Source organism: Mya arenaria, chromosome 13 (assembly GCF_026914265.1).
Source record: "Mya arenaria isolate MELC-2E11 chromosome 13, ASM2691426v1".
NCBI lineage: Eukaryota > Metazoa > Mollusca > Bivalvia > Myida > Myidae > Mya > Mya arenaria.
This window is the reverse complement of record NC_069134.1, coordinates 38,034,868-38,042,985: the sequence shown is the minus strand read 5'-3', so window position 1 is coordinate 38,042,985 and position 8,118 is coordinate 38,034,868.

Below are 8,118 nucleotides of genomic sequence, written 5' to 3'. Positions count from 1 at the left end.
AGTTTAAAGATGGTAGTTTTATTATTCACTAAGACAAAAATAAGCAAAAAATCTATGTAATGTTTCCGGTTATAAGTTAAACATAAATCTAGGGTGCTTAAAAGATTAATTCCGAAAGTAAACGATACAGTGAGATGCTATAAAAAACCTTTCACGTTTTTTTTTTCAACATTGATGATTTAAATGCAAGTTTTGATAACGACGTTTTTAAGAACACTAGCTTAGATTCATATTCATATTACCGCAACAATAATCATCTCTTAACTAAAGTCAAGTCTTAAAAGTGTAAGATGTTAAAAGAATATTTGAACTGTCTTTACTGCCTGATATTAATGTACGAAAAACAAGTTTTTGACATGGCAGATAGATAAAAAGGTTACAATGTGCATTAAAACATGTTTGTTATGCTAGTGTGTTTTTATAGTTTTAAAATAGAAAATTCAAATGTGTAGAAAATCGCTTGATCGTTACAAAAAGTGCATGTACCATTTTTTTCAAATAGTTACTAAGACAAACATCATATGTGCAGGAAAACGCTTGATTGTAGTAAAATATATGTACCGTGTTTAAAATAGTAACTAAAGAGAAAAGTCATATGTGTAGGTCGATTTCGTCTGAGGAGGTCCAACATGTCCGTTTCCACTGTTCCATGGGATTTAATCGGAATTACTGGAGTTTGTTTCATTGGTGTTGCTCTGTCCGCTGCCATCGGAACCAGTAGACTCGCTGCCACCATCCTGACTTTTTGAGCCTGAGGCTGACTGAGAACCACCACCACTGCCGCCTTTGGCAGCTTTCGAAGCATCACCGGAATTGACGACGGCATTGGCGACAGTGTAGGCGTCTATTTCATCCATAAGACCCTGGGCGTACTCGTCGTCGACGTCAATTGTCGTGCAGACCTGGACCCGCGATTTCCGGCACTCGTCCTTGCATTTACCGAGAGCTTTTTCTAAAATGTGGCGAATTGGTTTTTCCATCAGACACAGCGATAATTATAAATTAAACCAAACTAGATCATTTATGTAACTTAATACTAGTGTATAATATATAGTTAATACAATATAGCTTAACGTAAATAATTTTAGTAGTTCCCTTGACGAATTTAGTTTGATTATGTAAAATTTATGAAAAAACAACCTTTTTTGTTTTCAAAGCCAAAAGAATCCCAACCTTCTTTTAAAAGTAATTAATGTTATATTAAAATGCATGACACTTACCCGCTCCCTTTCCCTTTCCGCTCTTTCCAGCTTCCCCATCGCCACTTCCGCTCGCTTTAGCTTCCCCCGACGCTTTTTTCCGCATTTGCATCACCGTTTCCACCGTTACTTCCGGTATCGGCACTTACCGAAGCACTAGCGGACGCATTTTCGCCTGCTTTCCGGCGAATGCGACGCTCGGGGCTACCGAAGACGGCACAGGCCGTCAGTCCGAGAAGAAGAACCACAATCGCGACACGCATGGTTTACTGTAGGAAGAGAAAAAAAAACAATCTTAATGCGGCGTTCACACAGTGCCGATTAAGAAAAGCGAAAAAGTCGGATTTCTATCCTCAATGATCTGGATTGTCCTATCATTGTCTGAACGCAGTCGTATATGTTCGTAACAGAGTCCTACGGATCGGGAATGGTCCGGAGAGGTCGGCCAAGCACTCCCGACAGTTAGGTGCGTCCCGTAACATTCGGGAAACTCAGCCGATTTTGTCTAGTCGGATTACAATCGTGACTATGTCGTGACAGATTGGGTCGTTTTTTACCATGACAAAGATACAAATCGGATCAGAATCGGATTAAGAACGGGATAATCGGGACGAATTCTGCTGGAAACGGCTGGATCGGGACGCCTCCTGAACAATATGTTGTCGTGATTAAATAAATGTTTTTACAAATTTTAATAAAAGTTTGAATTTCCAGCCACGAATAACAGGATCTTGATCAGACTTTTGACACATTTTAATCGGGAATGGTCCTATCAAGGACGGCAGTAAAAATCCTGAATGTGTGACTTAGGCTTAAAGCTGCACTTTCACAGATTGTCACTTTAGACACTTTTTAAACTAGTTGTCTCAGAATCTAATTTTGGCATCAATGCCTTCAATTCAGAATTACACTATATCGACACTTATAATATATTAGATATGGTGCCATAGCAACTGACCTAAGATGAAATTGAAGAAACAAGAGGAATCACTTTTTTCATCACGCTTGACTGTGGTTTTACTTTTACTGTCAATAAACAAAGAGAAAGTGAAAATAAAACCATTGGCACGCCTTTAAATGTCGATATAGTGTAATTCTCGTTTATGTTTATTAGGTTTTAGTAAACAAAACATTTCAGTGAAAAAGGACGTGAAAGAGACTGTATGCGGCATAAAAGAGCACGTCCACCGCATGCAGTTTGAACTAGCGGCATAAAAGAGCACGTCCACCGCATGCAGTTTGAACTATATGCCTAGCGTATCAGCTGATTTATACTCGCTCTCGGGCAAGGCTCTTTTATGGAGTGCTCCAATAAGATTGTTCGTCATTTTATGTTTAGAGAGGATAACGCACAGACAGAATGTATCCCTGGTTATAGCTACCCTGGATCTTTAACGTGCACCAGTGTAAAGCACTGGCACACGGGACCCCCATTTAACGTCCCTCCCGGAAGACGATTAGTAGATTTTAAGTGGTGCGGCGGGGAATCGAACCGGCGATCCCTGGATTGAAAGTCAAGTGTGTTACCACAAGACCACGGATCCGCCACCGGGCCGGTAACGTATCAACGGATCGCACACACTAATATAGTTCGCCGACGGCTTGTATATGTTGACGAACTGACGATATGGTTAAAGTGTACATAAAATAAGTCTCTTTGCGGAACATCTGTGTCATTTTTTTACAGATTAGAAACTAAACTAATTTATTTAAATGTTGATGAATTAATAAAGCGTGGATTGAAATCGGGATTTAATCGCAAACCAAGGAACTCAACATTCAAGGTAACTTTTACAACAATTAACATATAAACATATGATCATATCAAGTAAAAAACAAGATTGAAGTAATAATATAAATTTTTAAAGTTGATGATAATTTGCAATAACTCATTTGAATACAACTAACCCGACCGCATATTATAAATTGCATATTTGATAGAACATATTTAGAAGATCATGCAATTGATAAAAAACGTTTTGTTTTGTTTTTAACATTGCCCTTTATGATTATGATTCTAATTAATTCAATTTATGACATTAATGCTTATTCTGCTGTTGTTGTTGCGAATGCTAATGACGATTTATGTAAACTAGGTAAAGCAATGTACAATGCAATTAATTATAAGTGTAATGTATTTTAATAACGATTTTGATGAACTAAAAAGAAATTAACTTACCAATGAGTCTGGTCTTGCAGAGAATCAAAGACAACACAGTCAGGATATGAACTCAGAGTTGTGATAAATCCTTGTATCCAGTAGGTTGGCGGCGACCCCTTTTTATACCCATCACGTTGGCACAGCTAGAGCTAAAGGGCTTTATCTGCATTTAAACTGCATTTTAGATAGATTGTTTTCAATTTTATCTTTCCTGTTAAGATCATTTTCCCCTGCTGAGATGTTTGGGGGAAAATATACGAAAAGGAGGCGTGAAACGAGCTCTATACCAATTTTTGTTTCTATTGAAAATTGCTGATGAAAAAACTTGGGAACTAGTTTACTCAAGAGCTGACAAAGATCCAAAGTAGGGGGTACGGGGTATGACGTATGAGTTTAACAAGGACATGCTTATTTGAAAAAGTCGACCAAGGCTATAAATGTTTACCAAAACTTGTCACTATATATTTTTGAATAATAAATGATCATTAGGTTATCATTTAACTATCGCTTATTTAGTTTTTTTTATTATAATAAAGAAACTAAATAAGCGATATTTAAATCATAACCTTATGATCCATTTTCTGTCTATCGGTTCAATGAAGACATGTGACATAGTTTTCCCTGCTGTCTCAGGTGCGGCAGCACTAAAAATAATGACCCCCCCCCCCAAAAAAAAAAAAAAAAAAAAATTACAAAAAAAAAACAAAACAAAAAACACAACAACAACAAAAAAAACCTCCCTTGATACTTAAAGATAAATGGTGATGCCGAAAAGTGGGCGATTATCCAAAAATATTACGGCGAAGAAATACTTTTGAAACCAAATTGCTGTAGAAACCGCAATTAATGAAATACGAATGACTTCCTAGCGTAAAGAAGAAAAGGGCCGCTATCCAAGGCTCTGTCCATTACAGACAATAGTTATGCATTTTATGTCTTCATCCCAAGGATTCACGAGCCCTCTTTGTGAGGGAAGGAGGAACGACAAAGACAATAAATGGACACTACATGTAAGTTCGTGGTCAGGCTGGGACAAAGTCGAAAATGGCCCTTTGCCAATAGTTAAGTTTAAACTGTACCCGGAGGAAACCCACTTGTCCGACTTGGTGACCACAAACCAAACTCACATGCGCCCAGGCCGGGAATCGAACCCGACCGGTCGCCTAGGTGAGAAGCGAGTGCACTAACCACTGCGCTAACCGGACAACCAACCCTTTGCCAATGATTCTGTATTCATTGACATCCCAGGAAAGCAATAATTGAATTACTTGTATAGATCATACTGTAAGCACACTATATATAAATAAATACAATGTACATGTATATGATTGTGAGACTTTTTCGTTGATCTGTTTTTCAACGATAGAGGCCATAGCTTAAAACTGAACTCTCACAGATTGACAGTTTTGACATTTTTTTTTAGTTTTTGTCTCAGAATCAGGTGATTTTTGGATCAATGTCTTCAATTCAGTCATATAAGATAACTCACAATAAAGCATATCTCAATTGTTTGGTAAACTGCCGAAAACTTCAATTTTCTTAAAGCGTTAGTACCGCTTTCAGCCATAAAACACTATTTTTCGATCATAAATATGAAGAACTGCGATCTAATCTTTAGTCAGCCTTCTTTAAGCGCTGGTTTCCCATACATTTACGCAAAATTTGGCTCTTTCCAAGACAAAAGAGAGTGCAGCTTTAAGACGTTCAAGACATTCCCATGCAACTTGGTACACATGTTACACAAGACAATGTGCACATGTGTACAGCAAGTGCATTTAATAAGTGATGAGTTGTGCCACTTTTTTACTAAAAAAATAAGCAGACGAGCGTTGTTGTATGCTCATGGCGCTCTTGCTTTTTTTCGTTTCGACAGAGAAGATGCAACACCAACCTGTGTTCCGTGATGAACGGTTCCCAACACCTTTGGTTACCTATATAATTTCACTTTCCCACCTTTGGTAAAAATAGACTAGCATTTCATATGGAATCGGATATGTAGGTGCATTCTCACAGATTGACCGTTTTGACAACTTTATTTTTTTTGCCTTGGAATGAGCCAATTTTTGCGTAAATGTCTGTTAACTGGTGATATAAGACTGCTGACCATTGATCAGATCACACTTTCATATTTACGTTCATAAATTAATGGTTTATGGCTAAAAGCTTTATTAACGCTTGAAGAATAATGTTTTTTTCGGCATACGACATAATTTTTAACGTAAATAAGAAAACTGCGTTCTGATCTTTTTTTTACTTTTATCAGTAGTCTTTTTTACCAGTGTTCAGACATTCACGCAAAAATTGGTTTATTTAAAGACAAAAAATAGAATAAAAAGAAAATTGTCAAAATAAGTGCAGCTTTAATGCTATTCCCTTATGCTAAACTGGACTAATTTTTAGACAAGTTTTATATTCTTTGTTGTCAAACTGTGCTAATAGGTCTTAGGATTCATTTGTTCACTTATTTAAATCATCATATTCAAGCTTTAGACGTATTATGAATAGATGTTTGACATCTTAATGCCGCTATTAAGCACTGTGTGACAAAATAGTATTGTTCTGTGTTTACTTTATGATTTCAAAACGGAGTAAGTTGTATTTTATTTTATTTTATTTTAACTGAAACATTATTTGCTTAAACCGAACCAGGCCGATCATCCTATAGACAAATTATTTGTATTATCGAATGCGGTACTTAGAGGTCAGAGTGTAATATTTTCGCCAAAAGTTAAGGCGACTACAAATAAATTGCTAGTTTTTCATCCCCGCTCGCCCGCTCTTTTTTCCACCTGCCCATTAAATTTTATTGACTAAAATACAAATGTTGAACTAGAGTATGTATTTGCTTATCGACCGGTACGGTCCATGAACGGTATTTATTCATACCAGCCGGTGTCGATGTCAACATTCACATGTAAAAAAGAAGAATTGTTCGTGGTTCGTCTAGAAACACAAATGTATATGCAATAAGAAAAGAGCATTAACACATATTCAACGGTGAAACAGTCATCTTAGAAAAATAAAAGATACACTTTCACCTCTGTCCCCATTTAAAAAATGGGTGAACATCTAACAAATAATTTATACTGGCCTTTTATACCTAGAACAAGTACATACCTTTTGGATACCTTGTAGAAAAAAAACTAGGCCTTGCTAAACTCGGTCACTTCGATTTGGCCTCTGAAAGTAGACCATCATGTTCAAATACCAATTTAGACCCCTACAAAGATCATAATCATTCAAAATATATCAATGTACACATTTTTTCCATTTAGTCACTATTGTGATCTTAACTTGAGAGGGCCATTGTTGGAGGTATAACTATATTTTAGGTAAATAATATTTAATAATGCTTTACGATTTAATAGAAAATGTAACACCCGCCCCAACCCGGAACCCCCGACGCCTTTCTCTGTCTGTAAAAATCAAAGCATGAAACTTAAAAACATTGATTGGGTTGGTGTTGAAGGTCCATATTGTACCGTGCAGCTTGATAAAAACTGTTTTTGTAAAAATATATGCATTACCATGAGCAACTGGAACTTTTCGCTATCAAGATTCAAGCATATATATTTCCATTTCGGTATTGTAGCTCCTGAGTTCATAGTGCTCAGGGTTTTTTTTTCCCATTGCCCACCGTCCGGCGTCCATTGTCCGTCCGGACGTCCGTCCGTCAACAATTACTTCAAACGATATCTTCTCCTAAACTGCTTGATCATTTTAAATTTAACTTCACTGGGACTTTCTTTGGATGTTTTCCTTTCAAAACTTTCAAAAGGAAAATAACACAAGTTCGGTTGCCATGGCAACCGAAATCTTAACAAAATCCTTCAGACCCAGAGCTTAGATATAATAATTTGGTGTGTTACGTCGTCCAGTAGACATGTCCACAGTTTATTCTAATTATGCCTCTTTGGTCAAAAATGGCCCCGCCTCGGTGTCAAAGTTTATTACTTACGTATATAAGAAAACTTTGAAAATCATCTTGTTTGAAACTCCTTGGCCCAGACCATTAATATTTTGTATCTAGCATCATAAAGTAGTCCTATATAAGTGTATTTAAATCGTGACCCCAGAGTCAAAACTGGCCCCGCTCCGGGCGTCACAACTTTCTTATAAATTCATATAGAAAAACTTTGAAACTCTTCTTGCCTAGACCTTTGCAATTTTTGTTTGACGCAACATTCAGTGGTCCTGCACCAAGTATGTTTAAAGTATGCCACTGTGGACTAACCTTGCAGCGGCCTTGGGTTCACAAGTTTCCTATATACTTCTATCAATCTGGAAATCTTTGGGAAAAAAATATTTCAAAAACCAAATGGCCCAGACCTTTGATTTTCGTTACGTAGCATTCTATTGATGATCCTTTAGCACTTATGTTTAAGAAATGTCCCTTGGATCCACGCTAGTCCCACAACTTTTGACCTACTTTTTTTATTTTTTAATGAAATTTGCACCATGTGTACAATTTAAAAACAAATATTATCAATGTTGTGCTTAAATGACGTTGACTGCGACCGTTTGACCTACGTCTTTTTTTGAAGCTACAACAATAAAATTTGGACCATGTTTTAATAAAAAATATCATTGTTGTCTTTGGATGACCTTTACTGTGACATTTTGACCTACTTTTTTATTTTTGAAGCTACAGCAATACAATTTAGTCCATGTGTACAGTTTTGAAAACAAATATCAATGTTGTGCCTGGATGGTATTGAATGTGACCTTTTGACCCACTTTCTATTTTTGAGCTACATC